The sequence below is a fragment of the Anabrus simplex genome, chromosome 1, assembly GCF_040414725.1.
Source record: "Anabrus simplex isolate iqAnaSimp1 chromosome 1, ASM4041472v1, whole genome shotgun sequence".
NCBI lineage: Eukaryota > Metazoa > Arthropoda > Insecta > Orthoptera > Tettigoniidae > Anabrus > Anabrus simplex.
In genome coordinates this window covers 1,746,623,424-1,746,651,209 of record NC_090265.1, presented here as the reverse complement: position 1 = coordinate 1,746,651,209, position 27,786 = coordinate 1,746,623,424, and the positions used below count along the sequence as shown (strand labels likewise).

The following is a 27,786-nucleotide window of genomic DNA, read 5'->3' as shown; positions in this document are numbered from 1 at the left end:
CATGTTGGTACTTAACAAGGTTTTAAATCATTTTTAACATACGATTTAAGAAAACTGGCGTTTCATCAACTGTTAACGTTAACATATCTTAAACTGCCTATTAAAGTTACATCATCCATTTCCCATGTTAAATAGCTAACATAAGCATTTAGCAACCTGTTCCGTAATGGCTGCTGTGAATCTCCCTTTAGATGCGGTATTGCTATACTTAGATCTTTTACACAATAATCCTGATCGAAAAAAGAGTTCAGTGACGTAAAGACTGAAAATTTGACTGATGCAGAATTTATTCATAGATACAGGTTATCGAAAATAGTCGTTGCTAAGGTTGTTGACGAAATTCGAGCGAGGTTGGAATATCCTACAAAGAGAAACTTAACCTCTTTCTCCAATGTTGCAAGTACTGATAATATCACTATTTTTTGCTACTGGTTCCTATCACATAATGGTCAGAGACAACGCTGGAATTTCTGAAGCCACTGTCAGTAGAGTTGTTTGTCGAGTGTCTGCAGCAATAGCTTCCATGAGGAGGAGGTATATAACATTACCTTCAGGAGAAGAGCGCCGGCAAATTATCCGCGACTTCTATGAAATAAGCCGTCCTGGTGTTTGTTCTAGGTGCAATAGATTACACAAATGTAAGAATCCATTCACCTGGAGGCTATTCAGCCGAAATATCTTAATCGGAAGGGATATTTCTCTGTTAATGTTCAGGTGATTAGTGAGCTTAACCTCCAAATCAGGGATATAGTTACTAGGTGGTCTGTTTCCGTACATGACAATAAAATATTTAATAACTACCATATGGGAGCACAGTTTGAAGTGGGGACAATTAACAAAGTGATTTTGTTAGGTGATAGTGGATACCAGCTAAGAAAGTATTTGTTAACCCCATTGAAAAACTCGCGCACTTTTCTTCCACGCCTCACCCTTTTCTTTTATCATCAAGCCATCTGTGCGCTTGCACTCAATAACTTATATATATTTACCAACTAATTCAATTAACAACTTTTTCGAAGGAGGAAAAATTAGAACTACGATTCAGTTTCACTTCACGCGCTATATTTTACAGCTGTACTCAAAAGCGCATCGGAGCACGCTGTAAAACAGCATGTTCATACCACTGCCTCCTTGATTCGCACCATTTCGCAATATTGGGAGAGTTAACGGTCGATTAGTTTACATTTCACAAGAAAAGTTATGAAACGCAAGAAACCCAACAAGATGTTAACTTTTTAACTCCGTATTAACTAACTACATTGGTACCTTGGATTGGGAGCATAATTCGTTCTGGCTACATGGTTGTAATCCAAAGCGCTCGTATATCAAAGCAAGTTTTCCCATAAGAAGCAATTGAAACGTGGATGATTCGTCCACAACACACAAATATTTTTTCTCATACCATTTCTAAAACAAAATACTGTATAACGTAAAACAAATTTAAGTGCACTTTTCTTTACAATAGAATCATTGTTGGTGTGAGGGAGTCTAGAGATGACTTGAAGAGTTACTGTGTAGCACGAATTTCACTAATGGAATTGCTGCTAATCTGCGGGCTCACCGGAATAGTTTCCTTTTCGTGCAACTTTAACGATGAACCTGATCAATGACTGTTGCTTTTTTGTCTCTTGATGATTTCACGAAAATGACATTGCATTGTCATTGAACTGATTCATCGCTCGCACTGTTACAGCCTTATTCGGGTGGTGTTTTTCTATAAAATTTTGCAGTTTCCCACATTTTGCACTTCTCCCGAATCTCAGTTGAAGTGAGAGATTCCATTGACTTTTCCTCCTCTTCTCCTTAAACTCGAATTCCTCCAGTGTCATCCTGAAGGCCTGGAGGATGAGCAGGAGCATTGTCCATAGCCAGCAAGACTTTGAGTGGCAGATTATGTTCTGAGAGGTATTTCTTCAATACAGGACCAAAGATCTCTCCTCTTGCAAAACACTCGTAGACCAAATTACTCGCATTCAGAAGTTTCACTGTACTTGTTAGTATATATTTAACATGTGTTGATGAAACGGGGCCTGGGAGGCAATACAGTTAAATATGTTCTGTGCACTTGAGTTGTGAATACTTATGGCAAACTTAGTTAACCATGTGGTAATTGCACTGCTTTTCGTACAGTGAGTAGTCGCAGCAGACTTTGAGTCTACACATAGGTAGTTGATTTAGGAGTTAACATAAATCTAATACAGAAATTGCACTTTCGAGGTACAATAACTAATTGATAAATATGGTTATCATTCTAAAAGTACACTACTGAAAATATCTACTGCATCACCAGAGAAATTGCTCTATACAGTGAAACCTCGTTAGTGCGTTCCTCATTAACATGTTTTCCTGTTTAGCATGTCATAATTTCGAAGCCCCGATTCTCATCATATTAAATCTATTTATCTTATTGTTTCACGAATTTTTGTTGTTACCGCTTAGTACGATCACATTTTTCCTAGCCCTGAAAATGTTGTCGTCCCTTGTGAAACAAACTTGATTTCCATCTCGGGTAAGATCAGTCGCCACATTTGCGTGATTGCGGAAAAAGGCCTTAAATTCCTGAACTTCCAGAGGATAAGTTGCACGTTCGGGGAGCAAGCTGTTGGCTTCAATGTTCAATTTTGTTTGCCGGTTAGTAGCAAGATTGCTGAATAACACAGCGAGTCTATTTGCACTTGTATTTCACATTCCATTCAGAAGTCAGAAATTTATCTTGTATTATCAGCACAGTGAAGTATAGCAAATGTTTGTCGCATGATACGGTAGCCTATATCAGAATTACGAACATATAAACATACATTCGCTATTGCTGCTTACGAGTACGGTCACATTTTTCCTAGCCCTGAAAATATTTGTCATCACTTATGTAAGAAACTTGATTTACAACTTAAGTAAGAGCTTTCGCCACAGTTGCATGGTTACAGAAAAGGTGAGCCTATTTGTGCTTGTATTCCGTTCAGTAGTAGGAAATTTATTTTGTATTGAATGGTACAGTGAAGTTTTTTCGCATGGACTGTAGCCTATATCTGGCTTAGGAACATCATCATATAAAGTTGACCAATGTGGTGCATACGGTATTTGTCTTACGATAACCTAGGTATGGATATGATAAAAGTGAAATTCCTTTCTAATGAAGACTACATTCAAATCTTTCAGAAAATGGACTCGCATCTGTATATTCTTTAAGTACGCAGAGGGTCCGCGAATGTTTATATCGCACCTTCGCGCTTAGACTCGATCAATTCAACTTGATTGGAATAATAACAGTAAGTTATTTATTAAATTGACCACCTAATCAATACAATAAGTCATTATCTTGGATGATTTACATTGATCTATTAATTAAAAATGGTACATGTTTTGCCTAGTATGAAGGCCTCATCAGCCATTGTCTTAACCACGAAATAAAAATAAGTATTTGAATAACATGTAATAAGATGAAATTAATTTAAACATGTCTTGAAGAGACTTAAACTAAAATTAACATGAAAAATAACAATGTTGGTTTAAAAAAAAATTTTAAATGTGAAGAATTACAAAGGTGGAAGTATTAATTATTGCTATTACAAGTAAAACGGACAAAGCAACAGACTGTGTGAACAAGTAGTAAGATTGCTGTAAAATTAAGTTGACAGATTTGCGGTTACAATTAGACTCTTGACGAGAATGATGATCAGTCATATTTATTTTTAAAAATGAGGAAAAAAACAGGAACTTGAAGAGTACAAGGGAGAAGCTGTAAAATGTTTTCTACTGCTGCCGGTTATAGGATATTGAAGCGAATATGTCTTAAAAACTGACCAATGACTTTGATGGAGATGTAACGGAAGTGAGATGAGGCTCCTAACATGACTTCTAATAGAATTATCGAAAAAAGACTTTAAAGTACGGGGCTACCTGCTAGGCGGCCGTGAAAGAAACTCTTTTGATGGCAGTAATGAAGACAGCTCCCTTGGAATGAGTCAAGGAACATGCGCAGAAATATGGGCTTTCAGGCGAGTCCAGATTTAATCTCGGACAAAATTATGGGTAAATGTTTGTTCAGTTCCCAGTGATGGACTACCTTGTTACGATGGCAAGCGAACAAGTTTTCAACATACAGTTAGTGGGAGAAATTGAAAAACACCCCGTACTGTACAATTGTACGCTGAAGGATTATGAAGGACTACCAAGAAAGGACATAAGCATGGAATTGTTTTCTAAGCTTTAAAAAAAAAAAAAAAAAAAAAGTTCACTTTTCTTACCTGTTAGCAATTAGCACACTTTCTCGGCACTTGCACATTCCCTCATATTTGTATTTAGCTGTCGAATGGCAGGCGCAATAAGCTGCACCACCGGGCGAGTTGGCCGCGTGGTTAGTCGTGCAGCTGTGAGCTTGCATCCGGGTGATAATGGGTTCGAATCCCACTGTCGGCAGTCCTGAAGATGGTTTTCCGTAGTTTACCATTTTCACACCAGGCAAATGCTGCGGCTGTACCTTAAGGCCATGGCCGCTTCCTTCGCACTCCTAGGCCTTCCCTGTCCCAACGTCGCCATAAGACCTATCTGTGTCGGTGCGACGTAAAGCACATAGCAAAAAAATAAGCTGCACAAAGTCAATATAACTCGGTTCGGTCATACGATAAAAATAAATTTAGCACCCGTTTATTCGAAGTCCTTTACTGCTATGAATAATCTGCAGTGGATGTTCTTTTGAAGATTTGGGTGAACCCAATACCTTCTTCTATTTTTTTCCTCCTGAAATAATGAAACACAATCGTCTTCTTTGTCACTTGAGTCAGTGGTTGACATTCTAGCAAAGTTAAGAAGCGATCTAGCAAGTCCGCACCGAACTTTACAAATGGCTAATCAGGAAGAATGCCTTTGCTGGCAGGACCTAGTGTTTACAGTGCACTATGTCTTCTGGTATAGGCTAGAGCAATTTTGTTACTTTCATAGATCTGTCTCTGTCTTATCCTTGGCTTTCACAATGTGATAGTGACTGAGGTATGAGCGTTGCTAGTAATGCCAATCCTTATGCAGCCAGTCCCTGCTATGAATGGTGTGAAAATGTTGCTCAATAGGGTCGGTTGGTGTATGCATTTCAGTGGGCTTGGCAGCCTGATGATAGGTTATAGCAACGCTGGCTTGGTGAGGAAAACAACGGGAAACTACCTCACTCCTCATTTCCCTAGTACTCCTCTTCAGTGATGCCTAGGCCATCTATGACAGCTGATGGCAGAGCTGTTGAGGATCCCACCAGCGGCATTGCTGACGGACTGAACATACATACGATCAGGAAGAATTCGTCACCGTACAGTAGCTTCGTGTGTGGAGCCGAATCGCTGTTCAGTTACCAACAAGTTTGTGACCCCGGTTACAAACTAGTCACGTTTCTAATGAGTAGCTCCGTGTGTACAGGGCCTAAGGAGTCGATATCAAGACCGGGTCCGAAGAAATATGGACGAAATAAAGCTTCATATGGCCATACTGTTGCCACAGGAGATTGTACAGAAACCTAAATTAGGACACTATATTTCTTGCAATAAATTGTTCACTATGCCTATTTACTATGCGCTGATAACACAGAAGAGATTTTTTCTTGCCGGGCTGAGTGGTCGGCCTTCTGACCCCAACTTGGCAGGTTTGATTCTGGCTCAGACCGGTGGTATTTGAAGGTGCTCAAATACACCAGCCTCTTGTCAGTAGATTTACTGTCATGCAAAAGAACTCATGCGAGATTAAATTTCGGCACCTCAGAGTTTCTGAAAGTCGTAAAAGTAGTTAGTGCAACGTAAAGCCAATAACATTATAATATAATATTATTATAACTATTAGTAGATTTTCCTCCACAGCATTTTACAAATCTCTGACAATTAGGTGAATAATGGACAAGTTCCTTCCAAAATGTAAAAGAAAACAATCTCGTTTCAGCATGGAATCATACAAATTACGCAAAGCCGAGACAATTTATATAACAATCTGTTTCAGTGTGTATCATAATGAACAGCTGTAAGAGGCATAACACAGAGACCGTAAATATTACATGTAGTGTAGCGTAATATAGTCCATGTGTCACTTTTGAATTGTAGGCATATAAATTTGATCCCTCAAAAGAGCTAACCAACATAACAGAAAATTTTGCGAGTATTATAATTTATTCCATTGTAAATCTTTTACGTACATGTAAACTTTATAAAGCTACAATTTACATGTACAGAAACATTTATTTCCAGGCAGAGATTGTTAGTAAACTGCCTAAAATATTCAGGTAAAAGTTACTGTATAAACGAAAACCAGAGCTTTGCTATTAGGAAGAAGCAACCTGGTATCACAGTGGAAGCACTTCGTACATTCTTGCACAAAGTATTAAAAACTTAAAATAATAGGACTTTTCAACAATTAAATATATTATATTGAAGTAAATATTTCTCTAAAGGCTCTTCAATAGTTCATTTTAGTGTAAGGTTGTTTTTAATCAAGTAATTAAATATTTTCTTCAATCAGGGAAAATGCTCCCCACCTGGGAGTGAGCCGGTGTGCACCGAGCTCACCGCTTAAGGGGTGCAGCCCCAATTCTTTTATTATCTTGTTCGTAGGTACACCGTTTAGACAAGATGCTTCCAATATATGAAAAGTGATCAACCTGTCCCAGTGTTGTCTGAGATGGAGATACTGAACTCAGGAATAGTTAATCCTCGGGCGGGTTGTGCAAGCACCTTTGTTCCTCCCCGCCCCTGCATTAATGGCAAGACCAAGCTACAGGCTTAGGCAGTCGGCACAAATCCTATCCTCACCGCTCATTCATTCCATTCCTGACCTGGTTGAATGACTGGAAACTTGCTGTGGATTTTCATTTTCAATGGCAAGACCAAAGTGATCACGTGCAGTTTTAAAGCATTTGACAGACTGTTGTAGTTCTGCAGGCGTTAGAGCAGGAGATGCATGGTGTCATCGGCATACGCCAGTTCTGTCACCCTGGTAACTAGAGTACGTCTTTGTGAGCGATGTCTTGCCTGATTGAAAAGGTCTCCACCAAAACAAAATTTAATCTTCACGCATAAGTTGTTTGCAGATGATTGATGCAGCATGGCAGCCATGTACAGTGCAAAGAGTGTAGGAGTAAGCGCATAGCCTTGTTTCAATCCACGAGTGATTTCGAATGAATCTGATACTGAGTTACCATGAAGAGCCTGTCTTAGACACGCCATCACGAAGAGCCTGAACCAATTCCACATAACGTTCAGGACATCCAAAAAATGTCTCAATACCTTCCACATAGCAGATCTTGGTACTGAATCAATGGCTTTTTCCATATCATAGAAAACTAGAGGGGCTGCTCTTGCACTCTGCATTTTTCCTGGAGTTGTTTAACACAGATCATATCTGTTGTGCATCTGGAGGTTCGGAAACCACATTGAGACTCGGGCAAAATCCTGAGATAACTCTGAGCCAGTTTAATAGAATTCTTGCGAGAATTTTACCTGCAGTTGCCAAAAGCGATGTACTATAGTAGTTCCCACATACGCTATGATCGCTTTTCTTGAAGATAGTGACAATGGTAGCATTCTTCAAGTCATCAGGTACTTGGAGTTGTATGGGACATTAAGAACCTATGAAAAAGAGATAATAAGCTTGCTAAGGATGATTCAAGGCAGAGGGATCTTGAGAGCAACTGCTAAAGTGAGATGTCAGGCTCACATAATACATCCGACCGCATGCACTGTAGTACAGTAGAAAATAACTTAGTTGTAATGGCAATATTATTATGCCTGTGAGAAATTCCTATATTAATCTGTGTAATATCCGAAGTTTGGGTGCTTTTTTGCTTAACGTAGCACAGACACAGATAGGTCTTACGGCGATGATGGGGCAGGAAAGGCCTAGGAATGGGAAGGAAGTGGCCATGGCCTTAAGGTACAGCCCCTAGCATTTGCCTGGGGTGAAAATAGGAAACCACTGAAAACTGTCTTCAGGGCTGCCTACAGTGGGATTCGAACCCACTATCTCCCGGATGCGAGCTCACAGCTCCATGCCCTTAACCGCACGGCCAACTCACCCGGTTGGGTGCTTTTTTGTTACCAATATTCAGTCAAGTTCAGCTTTTATATTGAATGCGGTCATCATCTTTAGTTACGATTCATTGCTACATGCACAAGGCATTCAAATGTACTGTCGAATTTGATTAGTAATGCCAAATAATACTTCATAACTCAGGCTAGTCATAAACAAACATTGGGAGAATGTTTTTGTAATAAGTTCACTGACAGCAGATGTAAACTCCTTAACAAGTAAAGGTTGGAGTGAACAATTGCTTCTTTAATACTAGGTACTAAAATAAGAACGTGATACTTTTAAAGATACAGTGGTGTGCGTAAAAATTTCAGAAAGGCTGTTTCCCATACAAATTACAGTGGAAAGCTTATTACACATCTTGAAATGTGCTTTTGTAAATCGTGCATGCTGAACATAGGTTAGGTGACTCAGATTGAAGTAAGCCTGAGCAGTGATACTACTACACTTTTTCAGAATAAAACTGTACATGCGAATTCACAGGCTATCGGAATTAGAAAATACCATAGTAATGAGTTAGCCACAGAAAATTTTCTATAACCTTATAAAAACAACCTTAAACTGAAAACTAGGATTAGTGGCTCAGGTGGTTGTGCTGGCCCTCAAACCCCAACATGGCAGGTTCCATCTTGCCCCAGTCTGGTAGTGTTTGAAGGTGTTCAGATAAGCCAGCCTTTGTCACTGGCACTAGAAAGAACTGCAGAACTAAATTCTGGCACCTCGGCATCTCCGAAAACCGTAGTAGTTGGTAGGACGTAAACCAAATAACATTAACTTAAACCGAAACATTTGAGTACTCGCCTACGAAATCTATTGTCAAAGGGAGTGTTAACGGTGGGCTCACCATTATCAGGAATAAGAGAACATATTCCTAAATAGTACTGAAAACAATTTTTTAACCAACTAAAGAGATGTAGAGGAGACAAGCGCGATCAGGTTTTTTTTCCCTAGTTGCTTTACGTCGCACCGACACAGATGGGTCCTATGGCGACGATACGGTCAGTTTTAAGAAATGTGGAAGTAAGAGGCTACAGATCTGGTTACAAATAGAGGATTATGGAAGCATTTAGTTAATATACAGAGGTTTGTAGACAATGCTAAGAGGCATAATAGTGTAGAATGAAGATGTAATCTCCACTTTAAAAAAAAAGCCAAAGCCGGTTATGGTGCAATAAAAGGCTCTTGAATACCAGGGGCACAAACTACAGTATAATGTATAGGGTAGATAGCTCCTTGTTTTATTGCTGTCATTGTGATGGTGCAATTTATGTTAATACAGATAAAGATTACTGGAAAATGCGTGCTTTCTACTGAAACGTCCAAGATAAAAGCCCCATTATCATCTAGGTATTCTGCCTTATGGCAGGTCTAGTCATAGGATGAACCTATTCCACTGTTGCCTGTCCTGCGCCAGGTTTTTCATGTCCGAGCATTTATTTCCTTGGATATTGTCCAACATTGATATTTTTTCCTTCCTCTTCCTCGTTTGCCTTTCACCATTCCTTTTATTCCTTCTTTCAGTAAACAGTCCCTCAAACAATGTCCAATCCAGTTCATTTTCCTTCTAATGATTTGCAACATACTTCGTTCTTCTCCAACTCTTTGTAAAACCTCCTCATTCCTTACCTGATCTTTCCATTTCACTCGTTCTATTCTCCTCCATACCCACATCTCTAGTGCCTCCAATCTTATCATCTCCCCTTCTCAATGTCAGAGTCTCTGCGCCATACAGCGCTATGCTCCAAATAGAACACTTAACAAGTCTTTTCCTCAAATCTTTGTTTAGTGTCCACAAAGTAATTTTGATTTTTTCTTTAAGCCTTCTTTTGTTATGGCAATTCTTTACTTAATTTCTGTTGTGCAGTACATATCATCTCTGATCATACTTCCCAAATACTTACTGACTTGCTCTATTTCTTCTCTCCCTATCCTGATATGACAACTTCTACCTTTTCCTCCAATTATCATACTTTTTGTCTTATTCTCATACCATATTCTTGTAGTATCATGTTGAGTTTATCTAACATTTGTATTATTACACGTTCGCTTTCTCCCATCACAACCATATCATCTGCATATCTTATACATCTACTCTCCTACCTCCAACACAAACTCCAATTTTTCCATTAAAGAGTTTTAATTTCTTCGAGATGTTGAACAGAAGCCTTGTCTTATACCTCATCCTAATTCAATTTCTTCACTCATCTCCTATTCCCACTCTTGCTCTCTGGTTTAAATACAAATTCTTTATTAGCCTTCTATCCCTACAATCAACTCCATGTTTCTTCAGGACTGTCGTTTTGTCCCATGTGACAGTCAAAAGCCTTCTCAAGGTCAATAAATACAGCATAAACCTTCCTGTTCTTCTCTATATACCCCTCTCCTATTGCCCTCAGAAGTCCAATGGCGTTTTTTTCCAATTCCTCTCCTGAAACCAAACTGTTCTTCACCTATAAATTTATTCAGCTTTCCATATATCCTTCTGTTGAGCGTCCGCAATAAGACTTTGGCTGCGTGTAAAATTTGACTCATTGTCCTATGTTCTTCACATTTTTTGCTGTTTTTCTTTTCCATGGGGATTAAGATGATTTCACTCAAATCCTTTGGCCATTTTCCTGTCGTTTATATTTGATTACATAATCCAAATCAACTAGTTTCTTCCTTTGTTATTTAAAGCTTTTAACAGTTCAACAGGAATCTCATCTGTTCCCATTGCTTTTCTATTTTTCATCTCGTTCAGTGATGTTTCGATCTCTTCTCAGTATAGTTTCCCCTTTATCATCCCCTTTAACCATGTCTTCCTCCTCTAATTCAAGTTCTTCATTTGGTCGGTTGTCCCGATCATATAGCCATTCTATGTATTCTTCCCATCTTTTCATTATTTCTTGTTGTTTATATATCATTGTGCCTTCTGTAGCCTCTATTTCCTTATTGCTGCTGTTCCTTCTCTTTTCTTTGAATACTATGTTTGTTGCTTCTTTGTACATCAAGTCATATTTCTTTTCTTTCTCTAGTTGCTCTATCTCATCACACTTTTGTCAACCATTTCTTCTATGCTTTTTCTGTTTCTCTTCTTAATTCATTATTTGAGTTCCTGTAGTTATGCTTTCCTTCTTCTGTATTTACTGTTTTCCATTTTCTGCGTTCCTCCATTTTACTTATTTCTGATGTTATCCATTCCTTCTTTGTCCTTTTCCTCTCCTTGACCCAGTCCCATTTAGGTTTAAAAATTCAGGTCCCTCAAAAAATGTTTAATAGGCTTTCTCCTGTGGTATGGAAAAACGTATTGGGAGGCGTGACCGTAGACCACGTTTTAAGGTATGTTAATATATGGCAGGCTCATCACATTCCGATATTTAATCCGTAGAAATAGCTTATACACATTCCGAATCAGACTTTTAATCTGTCGATGCATTCTCGGTATCTTCTGTCAGATTCGTCGCTTCCTTCTTCCAAAAATTTCACAACTCATTTTCCGTAATGCAGATGCCATATTTGTACTAAAAATGTTTGTAAAAGCAGAGCCTGTTACTACAAACACTACAGCAATCATGCTCAAACAGAAGGTTGACAAATTGCACTCATTAATTTCTCATCACTGCCTGAAATATCTTGCTCTGTGTCTTGAGTTCTCACACTGAATTTCCACTTCATTGGTATGTTCCTCACTTCACTTACGATAAAATGACGCATGGGAGCTGTTGAAAGAAAGTTATCAAAATCACATATCGTAGGTCAAGTCCAAGTGATGGGAAGACAGTCTGCATCGAGTACTGCAGAGTTAATTCTTTATCGCTTGCATTTAGAAAGGGAACTTATTACATCAAGGTATCAAGTGCAGATTACGCAGGCAGGTGAGATCAATGTGCAGCCACATTCGTTCAATCTTATCACTCAGAATATTTTGAGAATATTAAAGAATCCTTTTGTGAAGGGGAAACATTTGATACAATATGAGACTAAAAAATTTATTTGCGTATTTTTCGGATAAAAACAATGTGCTGGATGAAAATATTGATAGTTTTGGGTATGAGGGCAGATCGGAAAGTGACACACAATAATTTATTTCTACCCTGGTATTGCAGCCGGAATGTTGAAATTTCACAACATAATTTGAAGTTTGTGCTACAAGAGGGTAATTTTTTTTCATGTGCAACTCTAGCGAGAGAAGCCTGAAGTACGGAACAAACATGGCACGCATGTTACTGTCGTCCATGTGTGAAGAGCAGCTAAGTGTAGTTCGACATTTGTCAGCCAGTGGGCATACACAGAGTGAAATTCACAGGGACATGTGTGGTGTGTGTGGGGGCGGCTGTCGGGACTGTAGCAATGTCTGCAAATGGTGTGCATTCTTTGAAGAGGGCCGTATGAACCTTAGTGATTCACCATGCTCCGTGTGGCTGGTAACAGCTTCATCTCCATAGAATGTCTGTGCTATTGAGGGAGCAATTTTGAACGATCGGTGTGTGCACCTGCAAACCTTATCGCAGACGTTCAACATTTCCTATAGTACAGTGTAGTACATTGTTCACGGCATGTTGAAATTCCGTAAAGTTAGTGCTCGCTAGGTGCTTAAGCGCATGGATCACTAAACGTGTTAAACGCCGTAGAAGGGTTCCTTTCTGAAAGGAATTGTCACTGGTGATGATTAGTGGCCGTACCACTACACGCCCGAAGCCAAACAGGTCTCTGTGGAGTGGAAACATGCTGGTTTCCCAGTACGAAAAATGTCAGTTACTCATTCTGCTAGGAAACTGCTTGTGACTGTTCTGGGACATGTTTGGTGTGTTATTGGACTTCGCTGAACACGGGACCACTGTAAATGCTGCAGCCTACATTAAAACTTCAGTTAAATTGCATCATACCCTTTGACATATGCTGCAAGAATGCTTTCAAACTATTTCATGACAATACCTGTCCCCATGTTGCTGCTCCTGTTCATGAGAAACTCCATGTTTTTGGGTGGAAAGTGCTCCAGTATCCACCATCCAGTTCGGACCTGACACTGTTGGACTTTCATCTGTTGGGTCCCATGAAGAAATTCCTGACCGGCCAACACTTTGCAACAGAAGCAGAAGTGAAATCAGCAGTCCACAGATGGCTATACTCGAGACTTGTACGAACAGGGCATATTGAAACTGGTACTATGATGGGGGAAATGTGGAGAAACTTTGTAGAAAAGTAGGTCAAAGATGCAAGTTTATTTGTGATTGGTTTGGTTTTGGTACATATTTAACATTTTGGGGTAAAAATGATTGTGCGTTACTTTCAGGTCTGCCCCCGAATTTTAACAATTTTCTAATAATTTAAAATATTTACTGCCACGAACCTACTACACTGGCGTAGCAGAGGGAGAGGTGCTACTCGCACATGGTGCGTCCCACGTGGCAGATAGGGGGGGTATTAACCGGCTAGCCGGCGGACTTGAGGGAAATAAAAAACCTATTGCGGACCACACAACCCCCTGTGGGTGGGGGGGTGCAGACGAGGAATACACCCACCGTATCCCCTGCCTGTCGTAAGAGGCGACTGAAAGGAGCGACAAAGGGATGATTTTATTAGAACCATGAAACTCCTTCGATTCGTACCACCACGTGGGAACACCATGGGTCGCTTTTACTTGCGCGTAGTACCCTGCGGTCAGCCTCCTACTTAAAAGTGCACTATCGGCTTTTACTGTACCTGTGATTAGTAGCACTATGTGAGCAACACCATGGTTCTGCTTTTCCTATGATTAGAACCCACTACATGAACGCCACGGGATAGTATGAGTTCCTGTGGTTGGTACACTTACGTGATGAGCACCATAGGTTTGCGTTGCCTGTAAATGGCGCCGCAATGTATGAAACACCATAGGTCTGTATTACATGTGTGAATTTCATTACCTGTGAGTAGTACCATAATGTGTGAAATACCGCAACAAGTCTATGCTACTTTTGATTAGTACTGCACCATGACGATAACATTGGTTCTACTTTTAGAGATAAGTACCATTATGAAGGGCCGATGACTTGGATTTTGGACTCCTTTAGACCATAAGCATCATAGATTCAGTATTGTGCTTTGGGAGTAGTCCCTAGGTCAGCAATACTATTGTTTTACGTGAATGTGTGGCACTGTTGTTCGGATCCACTGATTGTTTTAAATTCATATCCATCCATTCATTCTTCGTCCTCACATTTTGAATTTGGTCAGTGAAGGATTTAGAACTTTTAAATTGTCATTACATTTCTTATTTAATTTAATTTCTGGGTTGAACCGTGTTGTACTTGTCTGCACATCACATACAGTTTGCCGACGTTGGCAATTCTTCACATCATTACATTTCGTTTCATTTTGTACCATTAGGGGCCAATGACCTAGAAGTTAAACAAGAATCATCATAAATTTACTGTATTTTCTGGCAATTGTTGTTTAGTGATCCTCGGTAGATGGCTGTAATGAGTTCCAATGTTAAGCCAACTATATCGGTGTTCTATTACAAAATGCCTTCCAATTCAGATGTAGTTGCAGTTCTATGCTTAAAATTAAAGTTGATTGTTGCCTTTTAACATAAAATGCAAACCTCCAGAAGTTGTAAATTGACAGCAGGTGCATTTCTTTAATGTTTACGGACTTCACATTTGATCTAAAGAAGTGAAACTTAAAATTTTGCACGGAATGAAGTTCTGTGAGGCATGTCGTGCTTATTATTTCTGTGCAAGACCAACATGGTACATGGGCTCCCCTTGTGACTCTTGACAGCTGCTGGTCTACTTTAGAGGGTTGGCTGCGTGGAACAAGAAAATAGAGATGCGATTTACAATTCCCGGATATGGCCGGAACCTACAAATTATCGCAGCAACTGTTGCTTTTTATGTAGGTTTTGATTCCTGTAAGGAACTTTAAATACAATAATTGTCCTGAATGAGTAAATTCATAATTTTCATTAACCGACCAATTACGTTGGAACTGTTACTTTTGTGTGGTAGGTATTAGTAATTATAAAGTACGAAGAGCAGAAAAAATATTCCATATCCTAGCATACAATCGTATTTTGTTCCAGCACCCTATAGTGAAGAATTGCCAATTCAGTCAACACCAAAACAAACTTATGAATCCTACTATCCACCATTTTCATAAATCGTTGATCCATAACTGCTCTCTTGACAAACTGAAATCACAGTCACTTGAATTCATCTCTACTTAGTTTTTACTAGCAGTTTGTCATTTACTCCAAAAATCATGTCATTATTTAAAATTGTATACGGGTAGATGCAATGATCTTTACCTTTGTCCTAACATAGTAACATTTTAGAGGAAGTGATGATTTGGAGATATTTCAGTGAAATTTGTACCAATTTAAACATTCTAATTGTCCTGCCATCTAGCAGCAAATTATTAGATTATTTAGCAAATGGCTTTTAAATGCTGGGAATGTCGGAGGACTTCTTTGGCTTGCTTGGTTCATGTGTTTCTATTGAATACCAATGGATAGCCTGCACGACTGCGCAAGACAGTGCTGATAATACTGAGGTATGGAGAAGGTAGAACCTCGTATTGGCAGAGAGCAGAGTTTTTGTATAATTTGTGTATGAAAGTGCAACAATATTGAATCATATTGTTTGACATTATTGTACATAGCTGATTAAATGAGGTGTAAGAATTTCTCTTGTTTTGACCACAGCTATCTCTTCCTCCCAAGTTTTGTATGGAAATGTAGCAGCATGTGCCTTATTTGCTCCCTATCTTGTGCTTTGTGTTTTCTTATTTTTCTCTCCTAGTAAGCAGAGGTAATGTTTGCACACTCTTTCTAATGAATGCATGCATACTGTTTGGATATAAACTTTTTTATGGGTAATTAAGGGCTAACCTTCCTGTTGGCGGTTTTCAGTTTCTAAAGGAATTGTCTCCTTTACATTGTCTCGCCTTAAATTTTGAAACTGTGTATGTGATCAGACTTATCGAGCATGGTATGTGTGATCAAATAACTGCACCAATAAGCAGGAAGGTGACACTTTGATTTTGTGGGGAAATGCAAATTGAATGTAGGCCTACTAAAATGGTAGTTGGAATGCAAAATTCTTGAGGTGTCTCTTATTGTACTCTAATATCTACAATTTTGACCAAGAAAATGGAATGTGAAATGAGTGAATAATCTTTCGAATGACCCTCCTACAACAATGCTTTAACACACCGGTGGTCACTAACGAAGTGTACAACAACTTGAAAATGGCTCTGGACACTCGGTGATTAAGTATTGCCACTATTTGAAGCAATAACAGTTCTCGTCTTATTAGACAGTTGGCCATTACAGTGACTATAATTTTGTTGTTTAGTGTCCATTCTTGAAGTTCGTGCAGCTCTGCCAGAGTTTCTTTTTTGATGCCTGAGCTGGTCTCGCACATGCCTGATAAAGTTTACTGTAGGTTGGGGCTTTGTGCTGGTGAGTCCAAAGTTACAATTTCTGTCTCCTGGAGGAATGTTGACACACTCCATGATGGGTGTTGTGCTTGTGGCGTAGGGAGCTAAAGGGATGACACCTTCACCTAGAATCTCTTCCATGTAGCAGTGTTTTAGTGCCCAGTTTTCGATTAACAGATCAGTTTAAACATGAGAGGAGACTCCAAGCACCACTACTCCTCGAATACCCTGGTGGGTTAGGTATTCTTGCAGAGAAGATACCAGAGCTATTTAAATTCTCTAGGTCTGCATACCCTTTCCTTCCATATCTAGAGCTGAGGTTGAAAGTGAATTTGGCAGCGGAGAGGATATTGCTCTTGTGGCCAATCCTGGTGTTTTTTAGCAAAGTGAAGACAGGCTTCCAGAGATTCTCTTGAAGGCTGATTTGCCTCTGTCTTTCTCATGGTCCACTCTAATAATATTGACATTAAGCACCTTCTCTGGGTGCCTTCTGGACTGCTCAGCTGAAATGTGGCAATATCTTTCCACCTCCATAGTTAAATATTGGTAGTTTTGGGTTGTTGTAGACCTCTGATTACCTAATCCAGGCCATCTACGATAAATGTTCTCGTTAACGCCTTAACTGCTCGGTTTGCACTTGAGGGTTATGGTCTAGCACATTTGCAGCACAGTGGAAGATACCTTCAAAAATTACGAATATTACATGGCGTTCAGAATACCATTTTCATATACTAAATTTGCGTTTCTCCAAAAATAAATCCAAGTGTTTGCTTATTTTTTTGTTTGTACATCGGTGTAGATGTACTGTTGTAGTATGCCTGTTTTGTGAATAATTTAATTCAATTGATTTTCTACTAGGGTAAGTGTTCCGAATTATATTCCTAAATTCATTATGTGTGTGGGAGAAACTAATGCCATAATGCATGAAAGTTCAGATGAAGTTTAGTCTTAAGGCAGTTCAACCCTAATGTATTTTTGTGATTTCTGATTCTGTATATTGTCCTAATTCCTGACTGCAGTGGTATATATTGTTCCTTAAGAATGAAGACCTCGTAATTGCAATTTTTAGAAGTATTGTTTTCCTATTTCTTTTGGGCTGTACAAGACCTGGTTAGTACCGTAACAAAATACATAGTACAGTCATTAAGGTCAGAGACTTGATGCCTGGAAGATAGGCACCCTCAAGGCTCTGTATGTTGCACATGATGCCGCATTACACGGCGTACACCTACACAGAACCACATCCGCCCTCAAAATAGTCGCCTTTGGCCGTTATGCACGTTTACCAATGTTGGTGTAGCTGCTGAGAACAGTAGGCAGGAAGGTCCCATATGGTTTCTCTTGTGGCCGTCATGACCTCTATGGACAACTGAAATCTGCGCCCACATAGGTGTGCTTTCAAGCGAGGAAAGAGAGAAAAAAACGCATGGTGCGAGATCAGGTGTTTATGGAGGGTGTGGCAAAATTGTCACCTGTTGCCTTGAAAGTTCCTCTTGGACAAGGACAGAGTGATGTTCAGGGGAATTGTCATGAAGCAACAGTCAATTCTTTGTACGCCAAAGCCCAGGTCGCTTACGGCGAATTGCATCGCGTAAATGGCCAAGGATCTCCTTGTGGCGGGTTTTGTATACCGTTGCACCATCTGGGAGGAATTCCATGTGAAAGATTCCATTTGAATCAAGAAACAGTTCCAGCATCACTTTGCCTTTTGAACTGTCTTATCGTGTTTTTTTCTGTCGTGGTGATGGTGTTTTCCAGGTGGCGGATTGTCGTTTCAATTGCGTATAGTCTCCAGTTATTACCCGGTTGAGAAACGTCGGATCATCGTCGGCACTACTGATGAGTTCTCCACAAATCGTCATTTGATCATCTTGTTGGCCTTGCGACAGGATTCGTGGCACACTGCTGGGTAATACGAGACGTGGAGGTCATCAATCAGAATTTTGTGGCAAGTACCATGGCTGACCCCTATTGCTGCTGCGAGATTGTCTACCGATTGGGAGCGGTTAGCACGTACCAACGATGCAACTTCCTGGATCTTGAGTTCCGTTTGAACTGTTTGTGGCCGGTCAGTACGCACATCATTCTCCAAACCGTCCTGTCCTTGCACAGAACGTCGGTGCCACCTAAACACAACACTGCGACTCAGTGCGTCCTTACCGTAAACCTGCTGCATCATTTCAAACGTTTCGGCAGCGGTTTTGTCCAATTTCTGGAAGAACTTTATGTTTGCCCGTTGCTCAAACTGTGACACGTCACGGTCCGACAGGTGCATTCAAATCAGTCACGATGATGACCGTACGTCTGCTTCCAGTGAATGCACTCAACCGTCTCTTGCAGGGACGAGAGACTAACATGGTACCATACCACGGTGCCCTACAGCGCCATCATACGGTCATTCTCAGAACTTGATGACTGTACTATGTATTAAGTCTAATTGTTTAGAATGAACAAACGCTGCCATACGTGCAGCTTGTTTCCAGATGCCTCAAAATTGTATAATGAAAATCTTAAAAGAACAAAATTAATTTTTGTGCTGGTCATTGTGATTATCAGATTTAATAGGTGTGGATGTTGTTGAACTGTCATCTTTTTCCCCTTTCTTACATTTTTTGCAGGTTTTTGATGATCGGTCATTATTTCATCTTTTTGAGATCTTAGGTCAATATATTGCAGTTTGAAGAATTCTTAGATTTTTTAAAATTTAAGCCTGCATTTTTGTCACATAAAAATCCACAAGTGACAATATGAAAAAGTATTTCCTAATATGTCTTAAGCACCCTTCTTTCACACCCACCCCTACAGCCAGTCATTCACCCCCACCCCCAAGTAGTCAAGGCGAAGATTAAGTGGAAAAAGAGAAGGGATTTGAAACAAGTTATCCTCTGCGAAGTGTATATTATAGTTCTGTGCAAGGAAAATGCCTACACTTAAACCACCCTGAATTGTATTTTTAAATCAGCTAGAAAAAGAATTTCGAAAAAGATTTTTGTACGACAGGTGGGCGTTTTATTTTCGAAATTTATTATAAAAGGGAGTGCGGAAAGTAAGTTTATTGTACAGCAACCCAAAAACCTCTGAAATGTCACGAATACGATGAACAGAGTTCCAGGTTCTTTGGGAACAAATTGCTAGCACTACATCCAGCAAACTATATTATCCACTTCGAAGTAAATTGGGATATACATTTCTGTAAGTGTTTAAGGTCAGCATCATCCACTCCTATTAATTAATAATTCATAATTGGCTTGCATTTTTCCTTTTCATTAAAACAGCTTTTTTTCCTCCCCTGTAAGAGAAAGTTCTTGTTGCGTACGAGATCTGCATTCGTAAGCGACTGCTATTTTTTAAGATGTGTAGATTTTGAAATAATGAGAGTATGACTTGTTTAATTACAAATTACCATACAGTAAACTCCCGGTTATTGAAAAACTTGGATTATTCAGTTGAATGGAAAGTTCCCCAAAATCTAATTGTGTTCTAAGTATTGTTGACTCGTATACTCGAGCAGCGTGTGGAACACTGCAACGTGGTGCCGTTGTCCACAGTCCGACTGCTGATGTCATCTTCCCTCTTCTTGAATTAACTTCAGTTTTCTATTACTAAACCATTTTTTACTTTTTTTTTTCCCCCATGATTAGAAACTGAAAACTTTTGACTGATTTACTATTGAACACTGAGCTTGAATGCAACTTCCGCAACTTAGACAATGGATAGGTGCTCGGTCACATAGTGCAGGGTTTCTTGCAGTCATAAAATCTGCATTTCTTACCAACTCAGTTGCAGAAAGCCTGGTTCAGAAACTGGGAAAAAAATAATGTACATAGTGGTACATATACAGTAAAATTTTTTTAATACATAAATTGGATAATCTGCATATAGTCGGGAAGTTTACTGTAACTGGATTAGTTTTCCTAAACCATTTTTTTGTCTTTACTCCTTTACATATAGCAAATGTATGTCTCTACTTGCAAGTGCAGGGAATGTTATTGTATAGCAGAAGATGAAGTTTGTCAACTTGGACATATTCTTCTATGGCCATTTATCATCTCTATTTTCATTCAGTTTCTCCAACATAAGAATATTGTGAAGTAGAACTGAGGATCTTATTTCATTACATTCTACTTGCCTTGGTGTATTTTTTCACGTCAGATGTGCTGATAGGAGATTTAATACTAACTGCACCACTGACATCAGAAGTAGAAAGCTAGGAGCAAAATTAGGATAACTCCAGTGATATCCATCTCAATATTGCAATGATTGCTGTTACTAGGTGCTATCTGTAAAGGCCCAGGTTTGGTTCTGGGCATTGTAAGATTGGCAGGAGGGCTGGTATGTGGTTTAGAAGGTTACAACTCAGTTCCATTGGGGGGGGGGGGGGCTTCCTCGGAAAGAGCTGCTGCACCACCTTTGAACAGGGACATATATATTGATGGGTCATTGTGAGTAGAGAGAGGAACAGATGAAACAGTGCTGCCATATCTTTACCTGTCTTTACAAGTGTGTGTTTCCCTTATCCATCCCAGTTGTACATTTAACTTCAATGAGCTTGTTTCTGATTCATCAGGGAATGAGCGTCCACACTAATTAAAGGTTTTTTGTTTTTTTTTTTTCGTGAAATTGGTGATAAAGCCAGATGGACCACGGAAAGGGGAAAAGGAATTTGAGGACTAGGAACATGGGCTGGAAAGGAACTTGTAAGGAATAGTCTCGTTTAGAAAGTTGGGTATTTTTTGTGACAGTATCCAAAACATGATGGTTGCAAAGACAGTATGCAATCCTTTTTAGGTTTGTTGGTTTTACACATATATTATAACTTAACGTATATAATTTTTAACTTGAAGCAGGTTTTCCTTTTTCCACCGTAAAGTGTTTTGTACTGTTCCTGTTGTTGCAGAATTCCCCTTGAACTAACTGGATGTTGAGCTATATTAATGTACATCAAAGAAAAGGAATACTGCTCATTAGGTCTACTTTAAAAGAAATTGATTTGTGAATATTAAATTGAACACTGTTCATTAGGTCTACTTTAAAAAGAAGTTGTCTCCCAAGATTACATATTTTTCATGTACTGCCGACCTTTCTTCCATGATATGTCGAAGTTTGCTTGTTCCTTTCCATTACTTATTTTTAAACCAGTCCTTGATAGTTTCCAACATCGTCTTCACTGCTGAAAATCAAGTGTTGAATGTGATTGATAGAATCCCATTCATTCCTTGGTTTCCTTCCTAGTTGTAGATGGTCTCAATTTCCAGGAGCATGTACCGCCTTATATTTCTGATCCATGTTTTACACTACTTTTTGAGGGGATGGTTACCTAGTTTTTCTTCACCTTGATTTAACCACACTACATCTTACCTAGGTAAGATTTTCCTTATAGGTGAGACTCGACATGAGAAATGGATATTCCTTCGACATTGGTAGGGTGTTTGAAAATGAGCTTCTACCAAATTGCCTATTCGAAAAATTTTTGTTGTCCATGACAGATTCCCAATTCTTCGTGGTCTTCCAGCTGGTCTTCCACCTGTTATTCTCTTTTCCAAATAAGCACATGGTAACCTTTGTGCTATTCATTCATTTATTTAACTTTCCCAAACCGTTTAAGTCTAGATGACCTATGCCTTTCCTCCATCGATTCTTGTCTTTTGGAGGGCAGTTCTAAAAAATTTCCTTTCACAGGCTTGAATCCTACTACAATCCTTTGATAGTGTGCAGGTTTCCAGAGAATATGTAAGGATGGGAGTGAAATGACCTGTACAGGATCATGTTCTTTGTGGAACTTTCTCATCCCATAGTAGATGTCAAATGATACTGGTTACTCTTTTTATTTCTATCCCAGCTCTATTATTACTAGCCATTATGCTTCCTAAATATCTGAATTGGTGTACTACTTCAACTTGCTGGTCGTGTAGTTTCATGTTGCATTCTGTTTTATGTCTGCTGATTTTTAGTGTTACTGTTTTTGATGGGTTCAATTTCATTCCATAATAATAAAACTTTTTACACCATGCGTTCACATTATTTTATTTTGCTCTCCCTCCTATGTTTCATCCCATATTGGTAGGAATATTTTGCTAAATTACTTAATATCAGATTCAAAGAATTGGAGGAAGGAGAGGAGCATCAAGAAGTAGTAGTGCAGGAAAACCAAAATGAAGATATACAAATGTTGGAAACAGGAGCTATAGAGCTGAGAAATGGCAAAGCATCAGGTGTGAATGAGGTGGCTACAGAGATGACAAAGGCAGCAGGACCAGTAGTGTTACATTGGATATATGGTATAGATTACCGTATTTGCTTGCATATAATTTGCCACCGCGTATATCTCGCACCCCATTTGTAACATTTGAAATTCCAGGGGAAAAATTCCTGGTTGCATAGATGAGACTAAATTTATCTTGGTTCTTGCTAAACTCTGATTTTGTTGTATAAACGTTAATCTGAGAAGTTCACACTGAACTAGGATTAACTTGGGAGAAATTTCGGCTCAAGGAGTTTTCTCGAAATCATAAGAAAATACACAAGACTAACGTAATACACTGTTAGCTGTAGTTGTCCGTATATGAGCTATATTACGCTTCTTATAATGCAGTGAAACCTAATTCTACAACATAACCCTCAATGAATTGCTTACAATAATAAATTCTTGTTTATATTTTACATGTCTGATTAGTGGGATACAGAAGGTTATTCAACTAAGTTGTTCATCTCAAATAACATGGACCATTCAAGATACAATAGTGTCAATATCCTAACAGCATTGTTTTTAAAATGGAACTACACTGTTTTCTACTCTTAGCCTTAAATCTACAAGCATTACAAGTTCAGCGTCGTGTTTATTCCGAAAATTGATCCAAATACTTCCCGAGAAAAAGTAATGTATTCAAACGTGCTTCGTTTGCCTGCTTTTGACTGCTCTGTTCAATTCGCGCTATGTGTGAAACAGGAGCTAGCTATTGACGTGCAGATTTGCTTTACGTATTCCTGACAGCTGTTCTGCTGTGCTCATAAAAGCACTACAACCAAATGTATGATTTAACACTATTAATATCATCAAATGCTGATGAATATCGCAATAGGTAACAGCCCCTGTAAAGGAAAAATGGACATGTGACGGGCTGTGTGTGATAACATTTTTATGCTGACGCGATGTTAAACCACACAAGACCGAACGAGGTAGTGCAGCTGGGCAGTCCACCCCTTCTAAACACTGATCGATTCTTCAAAGAATGAATAAAAGAAAGAGGATGGCCAGGAAGGCCATGAAAATGAGACTCATTAAGCTTCTCAAACCTAATATCATCGGGATCAGAAAAAAAAAGTGTTGACTGAGGGAAGTTAGATATGTTTTTCTTTCGCCTGTGTTTGTTGGCACATTTTTAACTGTCATAGGTTATAAACTTCGTGGTTCTGATCCGTATTGAATTGTAAGTACAATATAATTATTAAATTAATGTAGTAATGACACCTTTCAACGCTATAATATGTAATATTCTAAATGACGTTAATTAAATAGGGACTGGTTTTGGCCGGGGCTGGCCATCTTCAGCCTTAATGTAAAACATCTAATAACTAAACAAATGTACATGCACACAATTGACATCAAACAAATATATACAAATTGACATAAAAAACTGGAATGAAATTATGATTAAATTTGAAAATAAACTAGATTCTAACTTCTTGAGTATGGTCATCATTGAGAATATTTCAAGTATTAATTTATATACACAGAACATCTAATCATTAATAATTCAATAGTAAATGGGAACTGGTAAAAGTTTGATCCCGTAGTTAATCACTAAATCTATTTGAGTGGTGTTAAGTCATATCCAAGCCATTGGACACCGCTGTAAATAACCATTAGCTTTCATCATCAAACAAGGTAATAAAATGAGATGCTCTCATGGTGTTTGTTAAATCGTGCTGAAATGATGTTGGACATTGTCAGGACGGCACATGAAGATGTGGTTAACACAGATACATTGTGTCTGGTATGAAATTTGCAATTCATTGCGCTGCGGTGCCCATGAAGTTAACTTGAATGAATTAGATAAGATTCAATTAATGAATTGAATGAGAGAATGTGTTGATTAGATGGCATAGGTTATGTGAGACTTACCTCTCAATACAGCTTGAGGTGTGTGCTTCAGACTGTTGTGAGATTCAAATGAAAAGGAAGGAAAAGGAACTAAGTAACTAACACATGATGCAGTATGGGGTGGTGACCAGAATGATGCACGCGAGAATAGCACGGTGACTGACGACAGTGACAATGAATAGAATAAGTATCTTGGTTGTCTTGTTTCAATAGTCTAATGCAAATTTTACGTGTTTTTTTTTTTTTTTTACGGGAATACAATCTTTTTTGCACACAAATCCCTGCATATGTTGCACTGAAAATGTTCAGTTACTTTTTGTCAAAAAAATTGGCAGTTATATGCGAGCAAGTACTGTATTTTGAGTGATATGGAAGAAAAATGAAGTAATAGAAGATCAGTGAAAAGGTCTGATGATCCCAGCATTAAAGAAGGGTGATAAGAAAGAATGTAGCAAATGTCACTTGTAAAAGTTGTGGTAGTAATGTTCATGAATAGTATGATACTGTTCCACATTTTCTTATGAGCAATGGTTGCTCAATATCTAAAATATTCTTATGGTATACCCATCAAAAACAAGGTTCTCTTCAGGCCATTAAAACCCATGGAGGAATGGAAGGTAAAGAGTTGCGCTGTCCATAGCCTCAGCACTTCGTGGGATACAGGCATTAGCTCTGTGCCCAGCTGGCTTCGTCCTTAGGAATTAACTTTGTATTGAATATTGGTGTATGCCGAGTAAACCTCAGGGCCATGTGCTGCTCCAGAAGTAGAAATGGTGTTTCTTAAATTTAACTTCCTGGCTGGGAATCGAACCCACTCACTACCTTCTGGGTGAACAGAGCACTCCTTTACCGCCTCGGCTAGGTGGCCCCTAGCAGCTTATCACCATCCATTAATCATAAGCCATTCCTAAGCTTTTAGAGTGTAAGTTTTGTTCTTTTCTATACAATATGTATATTTTTCACCTGCACTGGCCCCGTGGTCTAGGAATATTGAGTAGGGAGCTGGTAGGGATTCCTGGCCATAATTCACCACTGATCTGCATTTAGGGCAGTTGCCCAGGTGGCTGAACATCTCCCTTGGTCAGTCATTCCAGTCCCTAACTCCTCTTCCTATGAATGAATATTTGCCCCAATTTGTCATCTTGAAATCCAACTTAATCTTCATATTGTGACCTTTCCTATTTTTAAAAACACCACTCAAACTTGCTCATTTACTAATGTCATTCGTTTACGAATGTCATTCTATGCCATCTCTCCACTGACAGCTCAGTCTCCTTTCTTCAAAGTCTTCCCAGCCCAAACTTTGCAACATTTTCGTAACGCTACTCTTTTGTCGGAATTCACCCAGAATAAATCTAGCCGCTTTCCTTTCGATTTTTTTCCAGTTCCAGTTCTTGAATCAAGTAATCCTGGCAAGGGTCCCATACACTGGAACCCTACTCTAGTTGGAGGGTTTCTGGTAACTTAAATGTCCTCTCTCTCCTGTAAATCCTTACTACAACCCCTAAATACCATGTGCAGACATGCCATTTATGCGAGTACCCCACTGAAGATCTTTCCTTATATTAACACCTGGGTACTTGGTGATCCCCAGAACTTTCACCCCATCAACACGGTTATTAAAAGCTGAGAGGACTTGGGGACTGATTTGAGATTCACTTACCCTACATGAGAACAGTATTGAGAAGCTGCATGATGAGATGGCAGCCCCAAGATCTAGAAAGCACACAATGGCCAAGGGGATTCATTGCCCAGATAGTCTCTCCTCTGCTGGGGCTGTACCTTAATTAAGGCCACGGCCGCTTCCTTCCAACTCCTAGGTCTTTCCTATCCCATCGTCGCCATAAGACCTATCTGTGTCGGTGCGACGTAAAGCCCCTAGCAAAAAAAAAAAGTCTCTCCTCTCTTAATCTGCTGGCCTTCTGGCAGAGCATTTCAGCCGAATACCCATCGGAGCTGTAGAGCCATGAGTGGGGGTTTCTTTCTCCTTGATTTATCTTCAGTATTTACTTATCAGAACAGAATGGTACTTGGAAAGGCATTTTACATTTGGAACAAACCTGTATGAAAGTGAAAATACTCTTTAATGTTCAGATTTTTTTCAATCCGTAATGTTCATGTGGAATTCAGCCTTGCGTTATTACAAACAAAATTTGGTGAAATTTGCTAGTCCTTCATTGATCAATTCATAAGTCCTCTGCTGCCCCTTGTAGTGGAATTTGTCAGATGTGCAGAGTGGAGTCGAATTCTGAAAATTACCAGAATTGCTGGTTCATGTGTTGGGAAAATTCATTCCTTGAAAAGAATCATAGTAGGATCTATCAAAGATTATGCTGCAAGTTCTTTTGAGCATAGAAATTGTAATTCGAAATAAGAACCTCAAAAAATGTAAAATCTTTTATTGGAAATTTTAGCACTATAGTTATGAGTTGACTTTGATGTGCTATTCCTTCGTTTTCAATTGCCAAACAATACTGTCTATACGTCCTTGGTTAACGATGCAAAGTTTGCTTCATGTTCAGAAATGCCAGTATCAATGCTATGTAGATGTGTTTTATTTTTGATACCAAAAAAGGGTGCTCCTAATTTAGACCTCGTCAGTGTTCTGTATAGTGGCCTCACGGTAGGAAGGTGTCCGTTGTGAGGAAGCATTACGAAGAAAGAGGGGCCAACACTGACATAAGGAGAGTTGTGTACAGTAGTTTCGGAATAACGTAGACCCCTTGATCTTGGGCAACTATTGAATTGCAGTGGATTAAATAAGTAAATAGTCTTTATATATATATATATATATATATATATATATATATATATATATACACACATCCTCTGCTCCCTCATGATACGCTGAGCTGAGCAACTCTTTAAGGTGGGCGCTATTTCACTCTTTTCATAATTTCAGACCTTAACTCTTGATCAGAGATATTCATAGCTATAGAAACATGGCCCTAAAATCTGCGTGTATGGGTGGCTACTCCACTTCACAACTCTTACAAACATCGACGTGGGATTAGTGTGGATTAACATATCAGGCAGTGACTGGTATTGGGAGTCCCTTAGTAAAGTAGCAAGAAGTAAGAGATAAAATAACCTTTTGACCAAGAATTATTAATTTGTTTAGTCACAGACTCATTCATTTACTTACTAGCTTGCATACGGATCCCTGTCAGAATAGATCACATTAGGGGAAAGAATATGCATGCATGGGCCTGACACCTTCCTACCTTGAG

General features: G+C 39.0%; 1 protein-coding gene across 4 annotated transcripts in view; it reads left to right on the top strand.

The window, feature by feature from the left end:
* Positions 1 to 27,786, top strand: part of lark (RNA-binding protein lark) — a 104,704-nt gene that overhangs the window by 74,774 nt on the left and 2,144 nt on the right. The gene's annotated exons all lie outside the window — the stretch shown is intronic.